At 42.2% G+C, this 26377-nt stretch overlaps 1 protein-coding gene and 1 long non-coding RNA gene across 6 annotated transcripts in view; one reads left to right on the top strand and one right to left on the bottom strand.

Moving 5' to 3' along the window:
• Positions 1 to 26377, top strand: part of sorcs3a (sortilin related VPS10 domain containing receptor 3a) — a 294433-nt gene that overhangs the window by 158880 nt on the left and 109176 nt on the right. The gene's annotated exons all lie outside the window — the stretch shown is intronic.
• Positions 18997 to 26377, bottom strand: part of LOC133506288 (uncharacterized) — a 35785-nt gene continuing 28404 nt past the window's right edge. The window contains exons 2-3 of the long non-coding RNA XR_009796463.1: positions 19117 to 19184; positions 18997 to 19014 (exon numbers count right to left, since the gene is read on the bottom strand). This is a non-coding gene — a long non-coding RNA (uncharacterized LOC133506288). The remainder of the gene's footprint in view (positions 19015 to 19116; positions 19185 to 26377) is intronic.

The raw sequence follows: 26377 nt of genomic DNA, 5'->3' as shown, positions 1-26377 counted from the left end.
ACCAAGGGGGAAGTCAGAAAGGCACGACAAAGGATGAAAAATGGAAAGGCAGTTGGTGCTGATGACATACCGGTAGAGGTATGGAAGCAATTTGGAGAGATGGCTGTGGAGTTTTTGACCAACTTATTCAACTGAATACTAGCGGGCGAAAAGATGCCTGAAGAATGGAGGAAGTGTTCTAGTTCCCATTTATAAGAACAAAGGGGATCTTCAGAGCTGTGGGAACTATTGAGGAATAAAGTTGAGCCACAGAATGAAGTTATGGGAAAGAGTAGTGGAGGCTAGACTAACGACAGAAGTAAGTATCTGTAAGCAACAGTATGGTTTCATGCCTAGAAAGAGTACCACAGATGCATTATTTGCCTTGAGGATGCTCGTGGAAAAGTACAGAGAAGGTCAGAAGGAGCTACATTGTGTCTTTGTGGATATAGAGAAGGCCTATGACAGAGTACCAAGAGAGGAAGTGTGGTACTGCATGCTTAAGTCTGGTGTGGCAGAGAAGTATGTTAAAATAGTACAGGACATGTATGAGGGCAGCAGAACAATGGTGAGGTGTGCCTTCGGTGTGACAGAAGAATTTAAGGTGGAGGTGGGAATGCATCAGGGATCAGCTCTGAGCCCCTTCCTGTTTGCAGTGGTAATGGATAGGCTGACAGATGAGGTTAGACTGGAATCCCCTTGGACTATGATGTTTGTAGATGATATTGTGATATGCAGTGAAAGCAGAGAGCAGGCGAAGGAACAATTAGAAAGATGGAGACATGCACTGGAAAGGAGAGGAATGAAGATTAGCCGAAGTAAAACAGAATATGTGCGTGAATGAGAGGGATGGAGGGGGAAGAGTGAGGCTACAGGGAGAAGAGATAGCGACTTCAAATATTTAGGGTCAACAATCCAGAGCAAAGGTGAGTGTGGTAAGGAAGTGAATAAATGAGTCCAAGTGGGGTAGAACAGTAGGTGGAAGGTGTCCGGTGTGTTATGTGACAGAAGAGTCTCTGCTAGGATGAAGGGCAAAGTTTACAAAACAGTGGTGAGGCCGGCCATGATGTACGGATTAGAGACGGTGGCACTGAAGAAACAACAGGAAGCAGAACTGGAAGTGGCAGAAATGAAGATGTTGAGATTCTCGCTTGGAGTGAGCAGGTTGGATAGGATTAGAAATTAGCTCATTAGAGGGACAGGCAAAGTTGGATGTTTTGGAGACAAGATTTGAGAGAGCAGACTTCCATGGTTTGGACATGTTCAGAGGCGAGAGAGTGAGTATATTGGTAGAAGGATGCTGAGGATGGAGCTCCCAGACAAAAGAGAAGTCATGGGAAGAAGAAGTCATGGGAAAAAACTTTTTGTAGTCAGATGAGACCAAAACGAAACTTTTTGGTCATAATTCCACTTACCGTTTTTGGAGGAAGACGAATGATGAGTCCCATCCCAAGAACACCATCCCTACTGTGAAGCATGGGGGTGGTAGCATCATGCTTTGGGGGTGTTTTTCTGCACATGGGATAGGATGACTGCACTGTATTAAGGAGAGGATGACTGTGGCCATGTATTGTGAGATTTTGGGAAACGACCTCTTTCCCTCAGTCAGAGCACTGAAGATGGGTCGTGGCTGGGTCTTTCAACATGATGAGGACCCAAAGCACACAGCTAGGAAAACCAAGGAGTGGCTCTGTAAGACACATATCAAGGTTTTGGCATGGCTTTAGACAGTCTCCAGACCTAAACGAAATAGAAAATCTTTGGAGGGAGGTGAAACTCTGTTTTTCAGCGACATCCCAGAAACCTGTCTGATCTCGAGAAGATCTATGTGGAGGAGTGGGCCAAAATCCCTCCTGCAGTGTGTGCAAACCTGCTGAACAACTACAGGAAACGTTTGACCTCTCTAATAGCAAACAAATGATAATGTACCAAATATTAATCTTCGGTGTTCAAATACTTATTTGCAGCTGTAACACACAAATGTTTTTTTTTTTAAATTATACATTATGATTTTTGGATTTTTGTTTTTAGATTATCTCTCTCACAGTGGAGTTGCACCTACGATGAAAATTTCAGACCCCTCCGTGATTTCTAAGTGGAAGAATTTGGAATAGTGTCAATGTGTTTTTCTGCACATGGGACAGGATGATTGCACTGTATTAAGGAGAGGATGACCGCAGCCATGTATTGTGAGATTTTGGGGACCAACCTCTATCCCTCAGTCAGAGCATTGAAGATGAGTTGTGGCTGGGTCTTTCAAGATGACAATGACCGGAAGCACACAGCAAGGAAAAACAAGGAGTGGCTTCGTAAGAAGGATATCAAGGTTCTGGCATGGCCTAATAAATCTCCAGACCTAAATCCAATAGAAAATCTTTGGAGGGAGCTGAAACTCTGTGTTTCTCAGTGACAGCCCAGAAACCTGTCTGATCTAGAGAAAATCTGTGTGGAGGAGTCGGCCAAAATCCCTCCTGCAGTGTGTTCAAACCTGGTGAACAACTACAGGAAATGTTTGACCTCTGGAATTGCAAACAAATGCTACTGTACCAAATGTTAACATTGTTTTTTTCACCTGTGTCACACAAATACATTGTTAAAAACATCATACATTGTGATTTCTGGATTTTTCTTTTTAGATTATCTCTCACAGTTGACATGCACCTATGATGAAAATTTCAGACCCCTCCATGATTTCTAAGTGGGAAAACCTGCAATATAGCAGGGTGTTCAAATACTTAATAGATAGATAGATAGATAGATAGATAGATAGATAGATAGATAGATAGATAGATAGATAGATAGATAGATAGATAGATAGATAGATAATAGATAGATAGATAGAGTGATTGATTGATTGAGTGATTGTTTGATTGATTGATTGATTGATTGATTGATTGATTTATTGATGATTGATTGATTGATTGATTGATTGATTGATTGATTGATTGATTGATTGATTGATTGATGATTGATTGATTGATTGATTGATTGATTGATTGATTGAAAATAGGGAGAGAGAAAAGACTGTCAGGTTTACCAATTAGAAATTCATTAAACTGGACAAAAAAAATGAAACAAAGACACCAGTTCAGGTTTGAGAGCTCGCAAGGATAGAGAAGAGGAACTGTCTCGTACAATTCGCCACTGCACTCTCTGATTATCCTCTCCTCAGCACCTCTTTTTAATTAGTTTCAAGATGCCCCTTATTTACATGGATGTTACAAAAAAGAGATGGCAAGTATAACATAGTTGGAAACAAAGTGTACTTGTTTGTGCATGTGTGTGCAAGATTGCTGAGTACATGGTGCTCATCATTTCTATAACAGGCAGCAGGTGCTCCTGGTTGTAACAGTTCTGATGATTAGATGTTTTTGTTCTTGCAATCTCCTGCTCGGTGGCTGCCACATTATCTAGAGCAGAGCAAAGCATTTCTTTATTGGAAGCAGATGTATGATAATTATATTCACAATTAGTCCTACAAACAAGGTGAAATTGAGCAACCGTTCGTTCCTTCATGGACCTTTCTCTTTGTCGGATATGACGCCACTTTGAGGGACCAGAGAGAAAAAAATGATTTAACAAAGCCTAAATCACAGAACGGTGGAAGAGCTGTAAAGCGTTGGCCTCACAGTGCTGAAGACCAGGGTTCAATCCCAGCTCCACCTCTGTGGAGTTTGCATGTTCTCTCCATGCCTGCGTGGGTTTTCTCCGGGCACTCCGGTTTCCTTCCACATCCCAAAAACATGCATTAATTGGACACTCTAAATTGCAGTCTAGGTGTGATTGTGAGTGGGACTGTTATCTATCTCCATGTGCCCTGCGATTGCCGGGAACCAGTTCAGGGTGCACCCTGCCTCCTGCCCATTGACAGCTGGGAGAGGCTCCAGCACTCATGTGACACTTGTGAGGATAAGCGGCTAAGATGATGAAATGGATAGATGGATACCCCAAATCAATTATCTTAATGTTCGACAATGTGACCAATGTAACATGACTGCTTAGGGCTGCGATTAGAACAGTATAACACAACAATAGTGGTATGTGAAGTGGAGTGTGGATTTTGCTCAGTGTAGTCACTGTGTGACATATCACCAACTGATGATCTGTAAGTAGCAAAACCTTGAGTCAACTAGTTGAAAAATCCCACAAGTGCAGCCGGAGAGTAATATGAGTAATGGTTCATCATCACATAGAGTTGGCTTCCGGTTTCCGAACTGGTGACAATTCAAAGAGGCTCTGACCTGCGATATTGTTCAATAACTAAATCCTGCTGAGTTTGGACTGAATGTTGTGAGCACTTGACGTGGGATACCCCTGGTGACGACTTCAGTGTACTCAAACCATCATCTGTTTAATTTTAGTACCCAAATTAGAGCAGTTTGCGTTCATGTTGAAGCTGCACAACCTAGCCTAGGAAAGCTCAGGAAAATCAAGCAACGTTTGTAATCAAATATTTTCTGAGGAGGTAAACATTTAAGAGTGAGTACCTACATGACCTGCAAAACCTAATCTTATGTGTTGACTTTGTTTATTTGATTGCTTGTTTATTGTCCGTCGTAGAGAGCAAGTGGAAAGGGAGTAAGCCTAGAAGCTTAGGAGCCGGGTTTAATTTTTTTTACCATGGAGTTGATGGGAAGAGAAATGGAGAAGGGGTTATTTTAAAGGAAGAGCTGGCTAAGAATGTCTTGGATGTGAAAAGATGATCTGTTCAAGTGATGAAGCTGAAATTTGAAAGTGGAGATATTGTGTATAACGTGATTAGCAGCTATGTCCCACAAGTAGGATGTGACCTTGAGTTGAAAGAGAAATTTTTGAAGGAACTAGATGAAGTGGTCCTGAGTATACCAGAGAGAGAGAGAGTTGTGAGTGGTGCAGATATCAATGGACATGTTGGCGAAGGAAACAGGAGTGATGAAGAAGTGATGGGTAAGTATGGCATTCAGCAAAGGAACTTTGAGGGTCAGATGGTGGTGGACATTCGCAAAAATGATGGAATTGGCAGTGGTGAACACTTATTTCCAGAAGAGAAAGGAACATAGAGTGACCTACAAGAGCGGATGTAGGAGCACGCAGGTGGATTTTATTTTGTGCAGACGATGTAATCTGAAGGAGGTTACTAATTGTAAGGTTGTGGTGGGAGAGAGTGTAGCTCGACAGCATAGGATGGTGGTGTGTAGGATGACTCTGGTAGCAGGTAAGAAGATTAAGAACACAAAGGTGGAGCAGAGAATTAGGTGGTGGAAGTTGAGGAAGAAGAATGTTGTGAGGCCTTTCGGAAAGAGGTGAGACAGGCTCGAGATGGACAGGAAGAGTTCCCGGAAGACTGGAATACTACTGCCAAGGTACTCAGAGAGGCAGGCAGGAGATTACTTGGGGTGTCTTCTGGTAGGAAAGGGGAGAAGGAGACTCGGTGGTGGAACCCCAAAATACAAGAAGTCATCCAAGGAAAGAGATTAGCGAAGAAGAAGTGGGACATGGAGAGGACGGAGGAGAGGCGGAGGGAATACATTGAGATGCGACGTAGGGCAAAAGTAGAGGTGACGAAGGCTAGACAAGAGGCATAGGACGTAATGTACACCAGGTTGGATATGAAAAAGGGAGAAAAGGACCTCTACAGGTTGGCCAGACAGGATAGCGATGGAAATATGTTGACTTGTGCCAGTAGTGTGCTAAGTTGATGGAAAGAGTACTTTGAGAAGTTAATGAATGAAGAGAATGGGAAAGAAGGTCGAGTCGAAGAGGCAAGCGTGAATGACCAGGAAGTGGCAATGATTAGTCAGGGAGAAGTTAGAAAGGCACTGACCAGAATGAAAAATTGAAAGACAATTGGTCCTGATGACATACCAGTGGAGGTATGGAAGCAATTTGGAGAGGTGGCTGTGGAGTTTTTGACCAACTTATTCACTAGAATACTAGCAGGAGAGAAGATGCGAGAAGAATGGCGGAAAAGTGTGCTTGTCCCCATTTTTAAGAAAAAAGGCGATGTTCAGAACTGTGGAAACTATAGAGGAATAAGGATGATGAGCCATACAATGAAGTTATGGGAAAGAGTAATGGAGGCTAGACTCAGGACACAAGTAAGTATCTGCGGGCAACAGTATGGTTTCATGCCTCAAAAGAGTACCACAGATGCATTATTTGCCTTGAGGATGCTCGTGGAAAAGTACAGAGAAGGTCAGAAGGAGCTACATTGTGTCTTTGTGGATCTAGAGAAAGCCTATGACGGAGTACCAAGAGACGTACTGTGGTATTGCATGCGCAAGTCTGGTGTGGCGGAGAAATATGTTAGAATAGTACAGGACATGTATGAGGGCAGGAGAACAGCAGTGAGGTGTGCCATTAATGTGTCAGAAGAATTTAAGGTGGAGGTGGGACTGCATCAGGGATCCGCGCTGAGCCCCTTCCTATTTGCGGTAGCAATGCATAGGCTGACAGATGAAGTTAGATTGGAATCCCCTTGGACTATGATGTTTGCAAGGTGGAGGAACAGTTAGAACGATGGAAGCACACACTGGAAAGGAGAGGAATGAAGATTAGCCGAAGTAAAACAGAATATATGTGTATGAATGTGAGGGGCAGAGCAGGAGGTGTGGAGCTTCAGGGAGAAGAGATAGCAATGATGGATGACTTCAAATATTTGGGGTCAACAATAGAGAGCAATGGGGACTGTGGTAAAGAAGTGAGGAAATGGGTCCAAGCGGGGTGGAACAGTTGGCGGAAGGTTTCTATGTGACAGAAGAGTATCTGCTAGGATGAAGGGCAAAGTTTATAAAACAGTGGTGAGGCCGCCCGTGATGTACGGATTAGAGACAGTGGCACTGAAGAAACAACAGGAAGCAGAACTTGATTTGCCAGAAATGTAGATGCTGAGGTTCTTGCTTGGAGTGAACAGGTTGGATAGGATTAGAAATGAGCTCATTAGAGGGACAGCCAAAGTTGGATGTTTTGGAGACAAAGTTAGAGAGAGCAGACTTAGATGGTTTAGACATTTTCAGAGATGAGAGAGTGAGTATTTTGGTAGAAGGGTCCTGAGGATGGAGCTGCCAGGCAAAAGAGCGAGAGGAAGACCAAAGAAAAGGTTGATGGATATTGTGAGGGAAGACATTAGGACAATGTATGTTAAAGAAGAAGATGCATGAGAAAGCCTTAGATGGAAAAAAGATGAGATGCTCTGGCGACCCCTCACGGAGAAGCCAAAAGGAAAAGAAGAAGTTCATGATCACCAAGGAAATATTTTTCTCTCAAGGTTTCTGAATTTTAGTTTAAAGAAATTGAACACTTCCAAAACTTGTAGTAGAACAAATCTCAGCTGTTCTAATCTCATAAACCATTAACACATTATGTCACAAAATGCTAGCTTCTTAAGTGAAGATGCACAAAGGCTGTTAATGCTTTGAATAAAAGCTAATTCTCTGAATTCAAGAATTAAATTGATTTTATAAAATGTGAAAACATATACTACATATATACATTATGTGAAAGATTTTATTTTGTCTTTTGTGTTCAAAATTTCTGTTTCCCCAAGACAAAATATAGCTAATCCAAATAATTGATTGTTTGATATTTTCAGTAGCGTACCCAATTACTAAATTATTTATCTGCAGCCTTACATTTCAGTCCCCCACCATATTGTCATTTTTTATGATATCATGAAATCTTCTGGTACCTGTACATTTTAGAAAAATGTTCCTTAGAATAAGTAAGTTGCTCCTCAAATGAAGAAATAATTAGCAAAACGGATAATCTGCTCATCAAAGAAATGAAACATTTTGAGACTTGTGTGTTTGTTTCTGAACTGCTTGAGTAAATCATTAGGCATTTAAAGTACCAGTGCTATTTGTCGCTAGCCATCAGAAAAGTACAGCAAGCTATCATTTCATAACTGCAATGGACATATGACTATTTTTTTTCATTGTTGTGGTAACACCCAGTGGGCCATTCGTGACGCAATAATTAACTGGGGGAATTTCTTTGTCTCCATACATGCAAACAACTGGGATATTTTAGGCAAAGTTAAATATTTAAAAGATTCACAAATGAAGATTATCCAGCTGTATATATAGCTGGACAATAATCCCTTGTTTTCACAATTAACTGAGACCAGAGCCACCCATGAAAAGTGAAAAAAAGCGAAGTAGCAGGGGATATATGTTTAGTGGGTTCCAAAACATTTAAAAAATTTAAACAGTATTTATACTTTGCATATTTGAGACAAAAAGAGGTATTTAGTTTGATATTTAATTATAAAACCTTCTAAATATAATATATACAGTTTTATAAATGTGTAATATAAATATCAATTATAAAACACTATTATATTATTGTATAGTTACCATTCACCACTCATCAGTCTCTTCTGCTGGAGCCGCCATGTGGGCATCAGAATGTTTAATCAAACAGTACAGCATTTATACTTTGCATACTTGAGGCAAAAATTACAACAGTACAAGTGTCTAGTTAAACAATAACAATGAAGTAACATTTTTATTGCAGTAGAGAAAATCACAAACAAAGCAAACACGTGATGTCTTCTCGTGGAGCACCTAATGTCCACGATGCAGGGTCATGACCATTGTTCCCTCTAAGCTGCTCACCTGCACAATTGTGCACTTGTAGCGCACACTCAGCGCAAATGAAAACCAATCCAGCGCAGTGAACCACAGCCTGACATCTTTTTTTTTTTTTTTTAACGCTGCAGGACACAGTCTCTGCTGCTCAGCCACACCATGCCACACACTCTACTACCTAGTTTACCTGACACCGCCCCCCTGTGCTCTTAAAGGTGTACACTCATAATTACAAACACCGCACACCTCCGGTGCTTTAGTTAGCAACACAGTCTGGGCAGCATAGAGCAAAGACGAGTTAAAAGTGCCGCTTATGTTTACTCTCAATAATAATGGCAAAGGTAAAAAAAAAAAAAAAAAAAATGAAATGCTTTTGCTTTAATGAATGTCTGAGTATGTGAATAATCTAAGAAAAAGTGGTGAAACTGGATGAGATTTTCTCTTTTTCGAGTGAGAAAGGTGTGGTCTGAAGCCAAAGTAGGAAGTGCAGGATGAGATGGTGTCTAATGTTAAAATTCCACCTTGGCACAGGCTGATTGAGGATGAAAGGACAGACAATATAGTGCACAAAAAGCTAATTCTGTATTTTAAATATAGGAGACAACATAACATTAACTTTAAAACTGTTTGAGAGCATCAATTAGCTTTCAAGATGCACTGCTTAAGATATTCTGCAAGCAATAATTCAGTTTTACACCAATAAAAACAGCCCCATTGACGGTCTTTCTCATCCTTATATAGGCACTCCTTGGAACATTCCAGGTTTTCGCACCACAAAGGTCCGCATCACAATGACCCAAGAGCATGAAAGGAAAGCGCATCACAAAGGCTCTGCGTCATAATGACTTCAAAGTATGTAAGGAAACAGCGCCACAAAGAACCGCATCATGACAACTTAAAAGCATAAAAGGAAAATGAAGACAATAAAGAATAAAAATACACATACACATAATATATATACAGTGAAGAAAATAAGTATTTGAATACCCAGCTATATTCCAAGTTCTCCCACTTAGAAATCATGGCGGGATCTGAAATTTTCATCATAGGTGCATGTCCACTGTGAGAGAAATAATCTAAAAAGAAAAATCTAGAAATCACAATGTATGATTTTTTTTTAACAATTTATTTATGTGATACAGCTCCAAATAAGTATGTGAACCCCTAAGAAAAACAATGTTAATATTTGGTACAGTAGCCATTGTTTGAAATTACACAGGTCAAATGTTTTCTGTAGTTGTTTCCATTGTTTGCACAGACAGCAGGAGGGATTTTTGCCCTCTACTGCACACATATTTTCTCTAGAGCAGACAGGTTTCTGGGCTGTCGCTGAGAAAGACAGAGTTTCAGCTCCCTCCAAAGATTTTGTATTGGTTTAGGTCTGGAGACTGGCTAGGCCACGCCAGAACCTTGATATGCTTCTTACGGAGCCAGTCCTTGGTTTAACCTTGCTGTGTGCTTCAGGTCATTGTCATGTTGAAAGACCCAGCCACGACCCATCCCCAAAATTTCACATTACATGGACGTGGTCATCCTCTCCTTAATACAGTGCAGTCGTCCTGTCCCATGTGCACAAAAACACCCCCAAAGCATGATGCTACCACCCCCATGCTTCACAGTAGAGATGGTGTTTTTGGGATGGAACTCATCATTCGTCTTCCTCCAAACACGGTTACTGGAATTATGGCCAAAAACTTAAATTTTGGTGTGATCTGACCACAAAACTTTCTCCCATGACTCATCTGTATCATCCAAATAATCATTGGCAAACTTAAGACGGGCCTTGACATGTGCTGGTTAAAGCAGAGGAACCTTCCGTGCCATGCACGATTTCAAACCATGACCTCTTAGTGTATTATCAACAGTCACCTTGGAAACTGTTGTCCCAGCTCTTTTCTGGTCATTGAACAAGTCCTGTTGTGTAGTCCTGGGCTGATTCCTCACCTTTCTAAGGATCATTGAGACCCCACGAAGTGATATCTTGCATGGGGCTTCACTCTGATTGAGATTGATCGTCATGTTTAGCTTCTTCCATTTTCTAACGATTGCTCCAACAGTGGACCTTTTCTCACCAAGTTGCTTGGCAATTTCTCTGTAGCCCTTTCCATCCGTGTGGAGTTGTACAATTTTGTCTCTTGTGTCTTTGGACACCTCTTTGGTCTTTGTCATGTTACAAATTTGAGTCTTACTGATTGTATGTGGTGGACAAGTGTCTTTCTGCAGCTAACGACCTCACACACGCACACACACACACACACACACATACATATATATATATATATGTGTTGAAGTTTTCATTACAATTTTTACAGAACCAAGTGAAAAGTCCACCTAGAACAACTGATCATAAATTAGCCAAAATTGATGTAAGAATAAGAAAAACATTCTGTGACAAAGCCTGAATGAATTTTAAACGCATGCATAAAAACATTATAATAACTTGCCTCCACACTTTTATGGTATGTTGGCACACGACACTGTGATGGCTTCACAAAAGTGACTACACGATTGTTTGTGTTGCCACTGAATAGCCTGTTGGCTGAGTGCAGTGTTTACACACTTCTCAAAACTAGCCTATACCAGTATCATATGCTGGCATCTGAGCCGAAGTGGGACTCCAAGTCGAGTACAGATATTCAAAGTAGGTTGCAGTTTTCAAATATTACTGAAATTTAAGATAATGGGATCCTTGTAGCTTCACACTTCATTCTTCTTAAATCCTGAGCAGTCTGTCTTTTCCTTTCAATGCATTTCTTGAAAATATGTTGACGATTCGCAACAAAACATTTGATGGTTTTGTGATCTTAAGTATTTCAAGAGTGTTGCATCCTACTGAGAGACTTTTGACTTTTCAGAGTTAACTCTGTTTTCTGCCCATTTTGCCAAAAGAAGCTGTGTTATTATTCTGGAAAACTTCATATAAGGCCTTCCTCTCCTTAAGGCACATCCACATTAAAAAAAACAAATAACCAGCATCTGCTATGCTTAAAATCACTAAGCATTCAGGATTATCCAGATGGGAGCTAGAAAATATGATTTCACAAAGAAACATCTCTAAATTAGAAAAGTATTATTGAAATTCCTCTCTTGCTCAGACATTCCAATGAGCACAGCTGGAAAACTGACAGCCAATCAGTGTTTGCCACATCTGCACTGCTTGCTCTTGTGACACCCCATTGTCCGTGGATACGTTTCACCGAACAGTATGCCGCTATCTGGCATTTTGTGGCCGATCTTTGTGAAAAATAATTACAAACAAATACAACAAAAATAGCATGATGTACAATGTTCAAGCCTGTGCGCTTGAGCCAGAATACACACAGGCGGAACTTGACATGTTGGAGAGTTGGCGTGGAACTAACGAGGAACAAAAATACCATTATATGGACCATGGAGATTTGTTTGATGCTTTTCTGATTTGGTTTAGATTAGAGAATATACAGCAAGCGTGGCCAGACTTTTTTTTTACCCCAAGTTCTACTTTACAAGCAACCTCTTGCTTTTCGCGATCGATCGGCGGTGGGGTCGTGGGAGTGGGGGCCGAGCAAGCTCCCGGCTTTTTGGGGAGAATGCTCAGGGCTCCGCTGCTCGGCAGAGTTCAGCTCAACGCTCCGCCGCTTGGCGGCATTATTTACAGCCACAGGTTCAAATCTGTATGGAAGTATTCCTCCGTTTTCACGATCAACCAGGGGGCTGGGAGCCGCTCATAGCCGCACCGCACACGGCTGTGTATAGAAGTATTCCTCTGTCTTCCTGATCAACCGATACTGTTATTTCTTCATCAGATGATGATAATTCTGAGAAATCTGCGCTGAGCATATTGATGTCCCATATAATCGAGTGTTTGGAATGGCACGTAACACGTCACTTATGCCCACGTAAGTCAAGTGACTCGCGAAAATGTCAGTGCCACTGAAAATTCGTAATTGTCGATAAAAATCTTCTCAAAATACTATTAAATAAAAGAGAATTTAACATCACATTGTCAAGATAGAGTACATATTACATGACCTATTGGATACATTGTTAATGCAAGTGATGCAAGGTACATCAACATACTGTACATTGGTACTGAGCTATGCCGGAAACCCGGAATTTTAGATCGCTGGTATTCTGCGCTCTGAAACTGCCATGGGCGTGACCTTCCTCGACCCAGTGCGTGCCTGCTCCATTGAGTAGACCAACAAACCTTCTTATTCCTGCTAATTACTGTCGATATATATTGCTAGGTGTGTGGTCTGATCCTTGTACATTGGTGTCACGTTCCCGCAGTTCCATGTTCATGTTTTCATCCTTTGTGTACTGAACCCTGCCTTGTTGACGACCTTGCCTCTTCGCCTTGTTATTCAGACTGCCTGTTTGGACTGCCTGCCTGTGTATCGACTGTGAATGAAATAAATACCCTCCCTACACTATACCTGGTCTCGTGAGTCGTGCATATTGGGTTCAGTCTCGAGTACTGGTCATGACAGAAAGCAGAAACATTTTTGCAACCCCCCATTCTCAAAGTGGGGACATGGTTGCACCCTCCCCCCAAAACCAAAGAAAAAATAGATTGCAGGGGGTTTGCTGCTTGAAAAGTAGATCTTGGACCAAAAAACCTTGAGCACCCTTGCTGGAGAGACTTTTTCCTGGCTGTTAAAGTGAAGAAAATAACTATATGAACACCCTGAGACAGTGGCGCCATGGTTCTCGAACACAATCCATTCCAGAAGGCTGGTTGAAAAAGAAACGTTTGAAAACCAAAGCATGTTTTCCCATTACAATGAATAGAAAATGAAATAATGTGTTCCAAGCCTAAAAAAAAAGTTTTTTAAGCCATTTTTTAGCTTTTTCTGATAATAAACTCCATAGTAGAAATGCATGCATTGTTTAAATACTTTATATAATTAAGTAATTTAAGAAATATATTTATTTTTTGCTTAAAACGTATGCTTTAGCCAAGTAGAGTATGCTAGGCTGGGAGTGCATTGCTGTATCTGTAGCGACTTGGCCCGCAGCCTTGTACACCTTTATTTATTAACAAAAGTGCAGAATAACTTTAAACAAGCAATAATGAGGGAGGAAAAAACTAATTGTTTTTTAATTGCACAGAAAGAACGTAACGTAAAAAAATGGAACTTGCAACTAGAGGTAGGGTAAATGGAACAAAAGAAAACGACAATGCAAAACAACAGTTTCAGATGTCTTCGGTGGGGGTGACTCGCCCCTTTTCACAAAGAACGAATCTAATTGTCGTTTGTTTTTTTAAGCACTTTTCTGAAGTGGCTTATAACAACATCATTAAAATTTTGCAGTGCTCTGCCACATTCAGCTTTATTCAGGAAATGAAGTTCTACAAAATTATGGATGTCATTCCATTTAGCGCAGATAGCTTTAATATCAGCACTTGAGACATCCTTCCTGCCTTCAGCCTCATCAGATGACATCTCCTCCAACGTCTTCTTCTGCTCCTTCTGAAGGTGCGGGAGTTCCTCAGTTGTGAGCTTTGCATGATGCTACTCCAGCAAACTCGGTTTTAAACTTTTCCGCGGTGCAAAATCTCACAATACATGGCTGCGGTCATCCTCTCCTTAATACAGAGCAATCATCCTGTCCCATGTGCGGAAAAACACCCCCAAAGCATGATGCTCCCACCCCCATGTTTCACAGTGGAGATGGTGTTCTTGGGATGGAAGTCATCATTTGTTTTCCTCCAAACACAGTTGGTGGAATTGTGACCAAAAAGTTCCATTTTAGTCTTATCTAACCACGAAACATTCTCCCATCATCATCCAAATGGTCATTGGCAAACTTATTACGGGCCTCGACGTATGCTGGTTTAACGAGGGGAACCTTCCGTGCCATGCATGATTTCAAACCATGATGTCTTAGTGTATTACCAACAATCACCTTGGAAACGGTGGTCCCAGCTCTTTTCAGGTCATTGACCAAGTCCTGTCGTGTAGTCCTGGGCTGATTCCTCACCTTTCTCAGGATCACTGAGACCCCACCAGGTGATATCTTGCATGGGGCTCCACTCCAACTGAAATTTACCGTCATGCGTAGCTTCCATTTTCTAATGATTGCTCCAACAGTGGACCTTTTTTCACCAAGCTGCTTGGCGATTTCTCCGTAGCCCCTTCCAGCCGTGTGGAGTTGTACAATTTTGTTTCTGGTGTCAGCTCTTTGGTCTTGGCCACGTTACAAATTTGGGTCTTACTAATTGTATGGAGTGGATAGGTGTCTTTCTGCAGCTAATGACCTCACACAGGTGCATCTGATTCAGGATAATACACGGAATGGAGGTGGACTTTTAAAGATGGACTAACAGGTCTTTAAGGGTTAGCATTCTAGCTGATCGACAGGTGTTCAACTACTTGTTTGCAGATGTATCACACAAATAAATCGTTAAAAACTCATACATTGTGATTTGTGGATTTTTCTTTTTAGATTATTTCTCTCATTGTGAACATGCACCTACGACGAAAATTTCAGACCCCTCCATGATTTCGAAGTGGGAGAACTAGCAATATAGCAAAGGAGAACTAGCAATATAGCAAATATACTTATTTTCTTCACTGTATTTGTTCAATAATCCATTCTTGAAGTACATATTCTAACAGTTGGTACCTCACTTTGTTCCGATGGAAACTGTTTCATCTTCTTAACTTCAGACATTTCATTTTCTTTTTCATTCTCCCTCCACTTCCAAACCATAGATTCTCTGATGTTGAATATTTTTTTTGCGGCTGCTCTTTTACCAGTTACAACCATGTAACTGATAGTCTGTAGTTTGAATTGTCCCTCGTAATCATATCTCTTCACTGATGGCATTTTCATAGGTCTTTCGACAAACAAATGTTGTTTTACAGCATACTGGTTGTATGCCTCCCAGAGGCATGGCGGAGGTAAGCGTACCTACTGTACGCATTACATAATGTTGTCTGATTTATTTCTCGCTGCCAGCATACATAGTGTTCATATTACATAATGTTGTCTGATTGTTTTTTTGCTACGATCATAACTAGTGTGTGTATGATGCCCCTGTGTCCGCGGAAAATGGTCCGACAGTTAGTCAAACAGAGCGCTTACCAAAACCAGACATTAACATTTTTACAGATTTTGGAACTCAATGCACACATAAGGCACAGCGGATTAAAAGGTACCACATCGATTTTTGAGAAAATTAAAGTCTTTTACGTGTGCCTTATAGTGTGGAAAATACAGTAATTACAAAACCAATGTTATCTTTGTCAGTGGGATAACTAAGCTACTGCAGGTCAAAAATAAGTTCACAATTTAATAAAAACTGGCTACAACAACCAAGATCCCCAGAGTAAGGCTCAGGAGGGGGAACATTAGGTCCTTTGCAGGAGTGTGTGTTTGGGGGAGCAGACTCAGGAGGAGTGTTCACAGGGGTTTCAGCGAGGTGGGGGTTCCCTGGGTACAACTTGATGCCACTGGAACAATGATATTTTACATCATAATAATTAGTGGATAGTTTTTGAGAGCAATCAACTTTCAGTTCTTCAGAACATTGAACAGTGACAAAGCATTTGGGCTAGTCACTGTTTTCAAATCAGATACCATGCATTTTACAATAACATTCACTGTATCTTTTTGATCTTTATTTTTATTTATTGTATGAATGTTGTCCTGTTGTGTACTGTATAATTTCTGCTGCTTGTATAATGTATGCTGCCTCTTGGCTTTTGAGAAAGAGATTGTATCTCTCAATAAGATTTTGCTTGGTTTAATAAAATGTAAAAGAGGCTCTCGGGCTGCTGGACTGTGATTTGAGATGTCTAACTGTCAATCAAATGATGCTTAAAATGAGTTCACTGAAATCAAGTATTATCTCAACATTGATAATGTGCGCTGCTGTAGTTATGGTTTTAAAAAATAATGAACTTTATTCAATGTGTGTCCATGTGTGTGTTTGTGTCTATATTATGAAGTTAACATAAACACAACTCTGAGCTTTGATCTTTTAATGATGTCACCACAGGTGAGAAAATGAAATAAAGAGTTAACTATTAGAGCAAACGCCATTCTGCTAACAACTTGCTGCGTTGGAGCATTTGTTAGCACAACAATGAAAATGTATCTACTCCTGACATAAACTCCCATGTCCATTGACTTGGGCCAAGGTAGGATCCATACTTTTGATTCACTGTGCATGGAAGCTCTTCACCAGCACATACACGCATAAGTAGGCTGGGTCTTAAACCATGCGTCTCTGGATGGAGAATTGTTGACTGAATATGCTTCATGCATCCCTGCTAATTTTTGTGCATCTTAAATGCTTGATGTAAATTAAATGGGATCACTTTCTATACTGTATCTTGTGTGTGTATGCACAATTTGATAGGCTTCTGTTCATATGCCATTTTTACCTTTTTTGCGTCTCTAAACGTTTAGTAAGAATCCTAAGGATACTGAATGTTACATAGACCTGTTGCAACATTAGGGGTGCTGGAACCAATCCCAGCTGTCATCCTGAATTGGTTGCCAGCCAATCGCAGGGCACATGGAGACAGACAACAGTCGCACTCACAATCACACCAAGGGGCAATTTAGAGTCTCCAATAAGAGCATGTTTTTGGGATGTGGGAGGTAACCGAAGTGCCTCGAGAAAACCCACGCTGGCACAGGGAGAACATCCAAACTCCACACAGACAGGGCTGGGATTTGAATCCCTGTTATAAGAACTATGACCCAGATGCTCTAAACAGTCATTCGACCGTGCTGCCAAGAATACTTCCAAAATATAATTGTTAAAGAAAAAACCTGGCCTACACAAAAATAATAAACTAATTCCATTTCCATTAATAAATTCCAACAAGTGAATTACTTGCTCAGGGAAATAATCCAGATAAAACGAGAAAGTAAATCTAGGAATAGAGACATAATGCTGATGCATTAGGGTGACTTACAATGGGGAAATGTAGTGAATGTAGGTACAAAAGAACACGATAAATTGGACTTAAAAATAATTACATTGAAAAAATAATGTAATGTTGTGTAAAAATGTACACTATTACATAAAAAAGGAATATTTTATTTATATTTCTCTGTATAATTTCATTTCACTAAAAGGCAAGTGAAATAGGGATGATGTGCATATTTTCCGATTGTCTGCTCTTTTGGTAGTAACGCACTTAAAAGGATAAACGAAGTAACAGCTGTCATCCCCTTTCGTCCTTTACTAAGCCAACATGGTTTAATTTAATCCACCCTAATGATGCAAATTTATATTTCTAGCTCTATTACATAATGACATAATACATTCAGAAATGCAATGGGGATGTATTTTCAGGGAGAGACATTATTTCGTGTGACTGTCTTTTTTTGTTAACCTTTAGGATTATTTCTTGACATTTTGAATCAAAACAAAATATTTTCTCATCGAGTACAGAAAGATGGATTATGGCTCAAAGTTCTAAGGGAGGTGCGGTTTTATTATTGTTATTTATCATTTCTATGTTCTGTCCATTCCTTCTGATCATCCTTGAGAAGTTTCTACACCTTTGTTGGAGTTCAGCTGGTTTTAATTATACTGATTGGACTTAGGAAAGCCACAAAGCTGTCTATATAAGTAAGACCTTACAGCTCACAGTACATGTCAGAGCAAATGAGAGTCGTGAGGTCAAAGCAACTACCTGAAGGGCTCAGATAGGATTATGGCAAGGCAGAGATTATAAAAATAAAAATAAAACTGCGACGGTTAAGGTTCCTCAGAGCACAGTGGCTTCCATAGTCCTGGAATGGAAGGAGTTTGGGATAACCAGAACCCTTACTTGATTTTGTTGTCGGACCAAACTGAGCAATTGGTGGAGAGAGGCCTTGGTGAGAGAGGTATTACATAACCTTCAGAAGACTGTGGTTGAGCTTCACACATGCAGTTGGGAGATGGGAGAAAGTTCGAGAGAGTCAACCATCAGTGCAGCCCTCTACAAATCTGGTCTTTTTGGCAGAGGAGCACAATGGAAACCTTTCCTCTCTGCAAGACACAAGAAAGCCCACATTGAGTTTGCTAAGAAAAACACCTGAAGGACTCCAAAGTGGTGATAAGATTCCCAGTTCTAATGAAACAAAGATAGAAGAGCTATAACTTTTTGGCCTTAATTCTAAGTGGTATGTGTGTGCGGAAAAAAACTAGGCACTGCTTTTCACCTGTCCAATAGTCTAACTGTGAAGCATGGTGGTGACAGCATCATGCTTCTGGGGGTATTTTTCAGCTGCACGGACAGGACATTTGGTTGCAATCGAAGGAAAGATCAATGCAGCCAAGTACAGCAATAGACAGCAATAGAGGTCGTGTACGTGACGTTATGGCGCCACATTTCCAATCAAACAAACTTCTCGGCAGTGTGGGAGTCGTTGAACTGTACCAGATTTTTCAAATTGCCCGAGACCTGTTGTGCTGTTGGTTGTCACAATAGATGAGACAGTTCTTCAAAGATATCATTCTATAGATTACCATCTGAAAAAACAAGAAAAGATTGATGGATTCCCGGTCAAACAAAGCTGCTCAGCTGCTAGTACAGGAGTTGAAGCAGAGCAGATTTTTCACAATGTCTGATACCTCTTGTGCTGTCGATTGTCACAATAGACGAGACAGTTCTTCAAATAGATCATTCTATGAAATACCAGCTGAAAAGACGAGAAAAGATCAATGGATTTCGGCAATTAAATGGGATGGATGGTGCCCAACGAAATACACACACCTGTGTAGTGATCATTTCATTTCAGGTAGGAATTATTCTTCTCAATCTCAAATTATCAAGTATTTATTATGCCAAGTTGACTCATTTGAGAACAATATGTATTTAAAAAAATAATAAACCGTCTGTCACAGAGAAGTTTGCGGAGGTAAGCGTGTGGCAGCAATACGCTTCCGTGTAATGGAGGAGACAGCTCCCTGTCCTAATTTTTTTTTTCAATCATAGTTTATGAATGTGAGTTTGTGTAAAACCAGGGGTCATTTATTTAAATATTGTTATTTGTATTGAAAAAATCTGAGTGGGTTCATCACTATGTGGGATTTGTTCTTGATTGAGAACAGAGCCAGCAACAAAATATTTGTATGCGTACAGATTTTTATACTCTTTCAAACTCTTCTGTGTAAATCTCGATGACTTGTTCACCAGATACATGTGTATAACCACTTGTCCAAGACAAGCGGAAGCGAATTAATAGTCGAATTTCTGATCGGCAAAAACATCATTTTCAGCATTAAATATGGATCCTCTAATGCCAAGTGTCTCTAATTTTTCCACGTACCTTCGTTTATTATCACCTTCTAAATGTTTAACGGTATTGGATAAAACTCTGGGTGTCGTGCTATAAGATATATTTTCGTTTTGTCTCAATGGAATTAACTTTCAACAATGCTTTGTTTGACCGGCAATATGGCAATGTAAACAAAGATCACGTGATTTTATGACATAGGTGCACGATCTCTATATACTGGACGAATACCTTCTCCAGAGTACTCAGGACCTCCAACTGGGCCGAAGGTTCACCTTCCAAGAAGTCAACAACAAGATAAAGATAAAGATAAAGATAGTGGCTTCAGAACAACTCAGTGACTGTTCTTGAATGGCCTATCATTCCCCAAAACACTCAAGGCTGTATTAAGTCAAAAGGGTGCTTAAACTCATGAAAAATCAAAGGATCTGAATGCTTAGGGCTGCGTGAAATTTCAGGTTTTTTTAAGAAATTGCAAAAATTGAAACATGTCCTTTTTTTGTCTCTATGTGGTTCTGTGTGTTCATTAATGAGGGAAAAATAACTACATAACTTCATAATTTCATGATGCCCATTTAAAAGCTCTGTAGAGCTGGGTTCTGTGTGAAAGGATCATTGCAGAAGAATGAGAGTTACAATGTATGGTTCAAATGCAGTATTTTTTAAGAGTTTGTATGCAAAACAGGCTCGAGACCAAGGGAGAGCTTGCATCTAGACTTGGGATTGTAACAAAAAAACAGTCAGCAACTGGTTCCATCCTTCCAGCCAATTCAAATTTGTTTTGATGAAAAATTGGGCTTTTTCCTGGAACCAGTGATTACAAGTAACTGTCCCTGATTCTATGTCACAGGCAACAACGACAAAGCTGTTACATTTTTAAATCATTTTTTACTCATTCCTAATCAATGATCCAAGAAGGCTTCTCAGCTGCAGCTGAACATTTTTCAGTTCACTGGCTCCCCAGATGGCAAGGACCTATATTGCTCAGCATCTTTGTCTCTAGCTGCAACATCTCTGCTGTGCTCCCTTGAACTGAAGCAGAAATGTCTTCTTTCTGTACCTTTAATGGACTTATTAGAAACACATGATAATGATGCCACAGACCGTGACCTTGCCCACACAACAGAGACATAATGAGGCTTCTTATCCATTGACGATTATCAACTCATCGCATTTTTAGTGTTGACTGGGGCGGCGGGGGGTGGGGTGGGGGGGACTGTCATGTATTTATCATATATCAGGGGGGAAAAAAAACACAATGTAAGTGAAATGGATGACAAATGCCACAAATGCTTTGTCTGTGTGAACCATAGGTTCATGAATTCATTTTCCATCCATTATTCTCAAAAAGGTCATAGGTGTGCTGGAACCCATCCCAGGTATCTTTGGCCTAGAGGCGAGTTCCACCCTGAACTGGTTGCCAGCCAATTGCAGGGCAGATACTGTATAAACAAACAACCATTCACAGTCACATTTACGCCTATAGAAAATTAGAGACTTCATTTATTGATCATGCATGTCTTTGGGATGTGGGAGGCAAACGGACTACCGGGCAAAAACCCAGACAGGCAAGGGGAGAACATGCAACCGCCACGCACGCGCGAGGCTGGATTTGAACTGGGGTCATCAGAACAGTGAGGCTGATGTGCTAACAGTCATATACCGGTTCTAGGTGAGGGATCAGATATGATATAAAAAAAAACAATAATCATGGTGGGCAGCACGGTGACGCACCTGGAAAGCTTTGGCCTCACAGTTCTGAGGTCCCATGTTCAACCCCGGACCCGCCTGTGTGGAGTTTCACGGTGACTCACCTGGAAAGCATTGGTCTCACAGTTCTGAGGTCCCATGTTCAACCCCGGACCCTCCTGTGTGGAGTTTGCATGTTCTCCCTGTGTCTAAATGTTTTTTCTCCAGGCACTCCAGTTTCCTCCCACATCCCAAAAACATGCAACATTAATTGGAGACTCTAAAGACACTCACAATCACACCCTCGGTGTGCACCCTAGGTGTGATTGTGAGTGCGGCTGTTTGTCTCGATGTGCCCTGCGATTGGCTTGCAACCAGTTCAGCGTGTACCCCGCCTGTTATCTGTTGAGAGCTGGGATAGTCTCCAGCTCTCCCTGTGACCGTTGTGAGGATAAGTGGCTAAGAAATTGGATGCATGGATGGATGGATGGATGGATAGATGGATAAATCAGAGTGTCCCTTGCTCAGACATGGGTCATTAGACCACCCTCTGGAGCCAGGTGCAGAAAGTTTGAAAGCAAGCGCCTTGTGGCCGGGCCTGCACCCATGGGGCCCAGCTGAGTACAGCCTGAAAGGGTAACCTCACCCATGAGCTCATCACCTGCTGGTGGGGTCATAGGGGCAAACACAGTGTGACCTGCGCGGTGGCCGAAGGCAGTGACCTTGTCAATCCAATGCCGGCTACAGAAACTGGCTCTAGGGACATGAAATGTGACTTCTCTGGCTTGGAAGGACCTTGAGCTGTTGTGTGAAATTGAGAGGTTTCAATTTAATATAATCAGGCTTGCCCCCACACACGGCTTGGGCTCTGGTACCAGTCTTCTTGTGAGGGCTTGGATCCTTTTCCACCCTGCAGTTGCCCAGGGTGTGAGGCGCCGAACAGGTGTGGATATACAAATTTTCCCTGTCTTGGTGCCTGTAAATCGAGAGTAGTCAAACAAACCAAACAGTAAGAGGACCCACACTTTTTTGGAGTCCTGGGAAGGGGTGCTGGAGACCACTGTTACTGGGTACTCCATAGTTTTGCTGGGAGAATTCATTGCTCACGTGGTCAAAGATAGTGAGACCTGGAAGGGCGTTATTGATAGGAAAGGCCCTCAGATCAGAACCCGAATTATGTTGTTTTATTCGACTTCTGTGTTCACCATGGATTGTCCATAGCAAACACCATGTTCATGCATAAGGGTGTCCACATGTTCACTTGGTACCAGGACACCCTATGTTAGCGTTTGCTGATCCGCTTTGTGAATTTGACTTACAGCCACATGTCCTGGACACTTGGGTAAAGAGAAGGGCTGATCACCATCCGGTGGTGAGTTGCATCCGATTGTGTTGGACGATACCTTTCTGACCTGGCAGACCAAAATATATTTTGAGTGTCTCCTGAGAACGTCTGGCAGAATCCTCTCTAAGAAGGCATTTCAACTCACACCTTTGGCAAACTTCACCCAGGTTTTGGGTGGGGCAGGGAAAATTGAGTCTAACTGGAAATTGTTCCAAGCCTCTATTGCAGAGTTAGCCAACCAGAGCTGTGGCCCTAAGGTAGTTGTGGCTGTCGTGGCAGCAATCCCCGTGCCCGTTGTTGGACACCAGTTGTTAAGGATGCTGTCAAGTTGAAGAAGGAGTACACCAGTCTATGTAATTTGTAGACTTTTTACTGTGTCCCTTGGGAAGTTCTGGGGGTGGGGGGGGTGCTTTGAGAATATGGGGAACCGAACCACCTGATAAGGGCTATTTGGTCCCTGTAGGACCAGTGTCAGAGTTTGGTCCTGACGGCTGTGAGTCGGACTTGGCGGTGAACGTGGTACTCCGCTAAGGTTCCCCATTTTCACGGATAATGTTAATACATTTTATTGACAGAATTTCAAAGTGCAACCAAAATGGAGAGGTGATCCGGTTTGGTGGCCCTGCTACTGCATCTCTGCCTTTTACAGATGATATGATTCTGTTGGCTTAATTAGGCCCAGCCGGATGTGAAGAGGCTGGGATGAGACAAAGCGCCTCCTTCCTGGCATCCCATTGGCTAGCAGGGACATCAATGTTTACCCATGATGCACTCACTTCCTGTATCTTGCTTTGTGTGATTTAGCATGATTGAGCTGCTCTCCTATTTGCTATCAATCATGGCACCCACCTGTTTATAATTAGCCTGTTCATGTGAGGGATGGTCTAAACAGGTGTTTGATGAGCACACCTCAACTTTCTCAGTCTGTATTGCCACCTGTCCCAGTTTTTTTGGAATGTGTTGCAGCCATAAAATTCCAAGTTAATGATTACAGTATTTGTTAAAAATAAAGTTAATCAGTTTGAACATTAAATACAGTGTTACCTTGGCATACGAAATAATTTGTCCCATGATTGAGCTCTTACTTTGAGGTGCTCTAATTTCAAAGTGTCACAAACGAGCCTCGAGGGCGGACCCAAATGCAGGACTCCAGAGGCAAGCAGGTAATGTACAGAACGCCTTTATTCGGTCCGTGGTCAATGATCAGCCAGTCAGTCAGGAAAAGCAGCAGTATCAGAAGAGGCAGGCTTACTGGGACTCTGAATGATCCCCAGCGACTCAGTGACAGTATACCGCAGACTCACCGGCGTAGAGATCCTCAGGTCGGAGCGCTTCGGTCGAACCGGGCAGCGGGCGATTAAGTGTCCAAGTCGACCACAGTAGAAACAATGCCCTTCTCGTCGCCGGCGTAAGTGCTCCTCCGCTGAGCTGCCAAGCCCCTCCACTTGCATGGGTTCCGACGTAGTAAGCAGCGTGGGCGGCCGGTAAGCGACTGGGCTGAGCCTCTCCGTCTCATCCTCGGTCATGCCGTCCATCTGCCTCTGCACGCCCAAGCACTGATCCACATTGAGGGCCACTGTGATGAGGGCGTCACGCGAAGGAGGAAGATCCACGGCAATGAGGTGACCACGGATCTGTGGGGAAAGTCCCTGGTAGAAGGCGTCATGGAGAGCCTCCTCGTTCCACCGGCTCTTGGCGGCCCGGATCCAGAATTCGATAGCATAGTCTGACACACGGCGACGGCCTTGGCGAATTGTCATGAGCCTTGCATTCCGGAGCCGCGTACTGGAATACTTGGGTGTGCGCGCAGACGATCGTCGTCCATGAACGGGAGATCTCCGAGTTGTGACTCCATTCTGCTGTGGCCCATGCCTCACCCTTCCCGTCATGTGGGAAATGATGAACGCGATCCGGGAGCGATCCGTGGGGAAAGCGGACGCCTGCAGTTCGAAATGGAGGTCGCACTGCACAAGGAAGGGCTTGACGTTGCCTGAGTCGCTTGAGAAATGTTCCGGTCGGGAGAGCGGAGTTATGCTGGCATGGGAGGGCTCCGTAACAGGCGGAACGGGTGGAATCGGAGCGACAGGCGGAGTGACCATCGTTGGCATAGCAGCCGCGCTAGCTTGGGATGCTAGCCATGGCTCGAGCCGGGCACAGATCTCATGGAGACGTTGATTCGTTCCCTGAAGAGCAGCCTCCTGCTCAGCCAGGCATCTGCTCTGGAACTGTAACGAGCAGCGGATAGCTTCGGAGTCGGCTGGGTCCATGTTGTGGCCAGATCGTTCTGTCACAAACGAGGCTTGAGGGTGGACCCAAATGCAAGACTCCAGAGGGAAGCAGGTAGTGTACAGAAAGCCTTTGTTCGGTCCATGGTCAATGGTCAGCGAGTCGGTCAGGATGGTCAGGTATATGGGACTTCGGGCATGAGGCATGAGAATCAACGATCTGGCGGAGGACTAGTTGTCATTTCGATGATACAGAGGAGTAATGGGAGAAAGATCTGTGGTCAGATGAGACCAAAATGGAACTTTTTGGTCATAATTGGATTAACCGTGTTAACCCTAACCCTAGAACATGCAAATACCACACAGATGGGTCCGGGATTGAACCCGGGACCTCAGAACTGCGCCGCCGCCACCCTTCAGCCTAAATACAGTACCTTGTGAAAGTATTCGGCCCCCTTGAACTTTTCAACCTTTCGCCACATGTCAGGCTTCAAACAGAAAGATATAAAATTAACATTTTTTTTGTCAAGAATCAACAACAAGTGAGACACAATCGTGAAGTGGAACGAAATTTATTGGATATTTTACATGTTTTTAACAAATAAAAAACTGAAAAGTGGGGCGTGCAATATTATTCGGCCCCTTTCTTTTCAGTGCACCAAACTCACTCCAGGAGTTCAGTGAGGATCTCTGAATGATCCAATGTTGACTGATGATGATGAATAGAATCCACCTGTGTGTAAGCAAGTAAACGTAAAAATGCACCTGCTCTGTGATAGTCTGAGGGTTCTGTTCAAGTGCAGAGAGCATGAAGACCTAGGAACACACCAGGAAGGTCCTGTTGCAGAGAACTTTAAAGCCAGATTTGGATACAAAAAGATTTCCCATGCTTTAAAAATCTCAAGGAGCACTGTGCAAACAATCATATTGAAATAGGAGTATCAGACTACTGCAAATCTACTATGACCCGGCTGTCTCTCTAAACTTTCACCTCAAACGAGGAGAATACTGATCAGAGATGCAGCCAAGAGGCCCCTGATCACTCTGGCTGAACTGCAGAGATCTACAGCTGAGGTGGGAGAGTCTGTCCATAGGACAACAATCAGTCATACACTGCACAAATTTGGCCTTTCTGGAATTGTGACAAGAAGAAAGCCATTGCTCAAAGATATCCATAAAAAGTCTCGTTTAAAGTTTTCCACAAGCCACCTGGGAGACACACCAAACATGTGGAAGAAGGTGCTCTGGTCAGATGAAACCAAATTTGAACTTTTTGGCCACAATGCAAGATGACATGTTTGGCGTAAAAGCAACACAGCTCATCACCCTGAACACAG

The sequence above is a fragment of the Syngnathoides biaculeatus genome, chromosome 9, assembly GCF_019802595.1.
Source record: "Syngnathoides biaculeatus isolate LvHL_M chromosome 9, ASM1980259v1, whole genome shotgun sequence".
Classification (NCBI taxonomy): domain Eukaryota; kingdom Metazoa; phylum Chordata; class Actinopteri; order Syngnathiformes; family Syngnathidae; genus Syngnathoides; species Syngnathoides biaculeatus.
The sequence above is the reverse complement of the archived record's forward strand: the minus strand, read 5'-3'. Positions and strand labels throughout refer to the sequence as shown.